Here is a 2,165-nt window from a genome sequence, read left to right on the forward strand (position 1 = left end):
GGAGGGAGGGAGGGAGGGAAAGCCACCGGGCCAAGAGGGGGTTTAATGGGAAGGAGGGAGGGCCCTTCCGCGGGCGGCGGACCGCTGAGGGGAGGTGCGCACTGGCGCTTTGGCGCATTATCCCGGATGAATGTCGCTGCAGTCGGCGACATCTGACTGTGAGTTCGTGTGTGTGTGTGTGTGTGTGTGTTTTGTGTACGTTACTCTTCTTGGAAATTTGGGTTATGTGTAACACGGGGTTGAGCGTCGAGTATCCCTCCGAGCGCCCTTCGAACGCACCCGTACACCCGTACACCCGTACAGCTACCCTACGTCTCTTGTTTGCCCCGCGGAGAGAGCTGACGGGGTCCGCTGCCATGCAAGTGGGATATGAACTTATGTGTGTGGGGGGGGGGAGAAGAGCGCAAAAGCCCATTCCAAGCTTCCCGACCACTACAGCGCGGGATTTGTAAATATCAGAACCGGCATTGCAACCACCAACCAACACCTCTCAAATTGCCGTGCCCTGAGTTCCCTGCTCTGCCGGGGAGAAGAGGAGGGGCGCCGGGGAGGGGGAAACCCAGGGGAAAAACACACACGATACAAAACACGTAAGATAACACATCAACATGGCGTTTCATTCGTCACCCCAAGGCCACCTAAATGTTAATCAGTGAGAAGTCCTGCTAACCAACGCAGTTAGCAAGCACCTAGCTCTTGCGCCGTACGGAGCCGTTTCGCCGTACGATATGCGCCCATTCCACCGCTCTCTTGCGGTACGGAATCGCATTTGGGTACTATTGGCTTCGGTCAACACACACACACACACACACACACACACACACACACACAGAGAGAGAGAGAGAGAGAGAGAGAGAGAAAATGGGGGGCCTACGGGCCTCCAAGGAGACATACAGACAGACAAACAGAGACACACACACATACTTTCACATTCGCTCTGGAATATCCGGCAAGGCTCGTTTCTTTCTTCCTCCTAAGATACGCATCAGTACGATGTACGGCCATGAAGTGGGGACGTACGCGATGACGATGAAAATGTTGGCACGAGACTCCCTACGACTAGCGACGGCAGCCTTCCTACACCCCCCATCCCCACCCCCACCACCACCCCCACCACCGCCACCGCAGCAGCCGCAGCAGTAATGTGACGCTAGGGCGGCCAGAGCGCACAAAGACATAAAATGGATATCTACTCTTTGCGCGATGGGGGCCACTGACCACCTGGCCACATGGTGGTGTCGCACTCGCCGCCGCTCCCCCCACCCCACCCCATCCCATCCGACTTTATATGCCAACGCAAACACACACATACATACATACGTATACACACCCGACACACTGGAACTCCTTTTCCCTGGGGAGTTTCTCCCGCCAAGACTCCGTTGCGTTGCCCCGCCTTGCGAAGGTGGGTTGGTATTTCCTCACAAACACACACACACACACACACAGGGCCCGTCTGATGCAATCCACCATTTCGATTGGATTGCACCCACCATCGCCCCGGGTCCTCGTTCCGCTCACCCGAAAGGGATGCATTGCGCTCCTTTAGCAGTGTTGCAGGCAACCACTCGGCAGCACGGCAACTCCTCCTCCTCCTCCTCCTTCTCCTCCTGCCACCATTACTACGACTACTGCCATCACTACAGCCACTACTGCAGTTGCTTTGCAACAGTGAACAACGACATAGACAGCTGCGTCCTAATACCCAGAGTGCTTAGCAAAGCAGGAATCCATTAACCTTTATGAGTTGGGCAAAAACAAAAAGGCAGAAAGACAGAAGGCCAGAATACTGAAAAAGTGCCAAGAGAGCCGTACACAGCCGTACACACAACTGCACGCCATCACCTCTCTTTATTGATCGTACCCCTGCTGCGGTATTTCAATGCTTCGGTACGACAGTACCACAAAAAAAATAAAGGAATTGAAAAAAATATATGCCTGCAGGCTATGCCTCCCTGGGAGGCGTTACGATATGGCTCTGTGTGAGGGCCGTCAGGGCTGTTGTCTGCCGTGCAGCCGACTCGCCCCGGAAATAATGAGCCTGTGGAAATTTCCACGCGGGCTCCCTCACGACGGCTACCCCACCCGTGGGGCGGCATTCCTCAGGAGTACCACCCGGCCGGGTGCACTGCCCGGTCAACAGTGACCTCTTCCCCCCTCCCTCC

This window comes from Volvox carteri (genome assembly GCF_000143455.1).
Source record: "Volvox carteri f. nagariensis unplaced genomic scaffold VOLCAscaffold_5, whole genome shotgun sequence".
Classification (NCBI taxonomy): Eukaryota; Viridiplantae; Chlorophyta; class Chlorophyceae; order Chlamydomonadales; family Volvocaceae; genus Volvox; species Volvox carteri.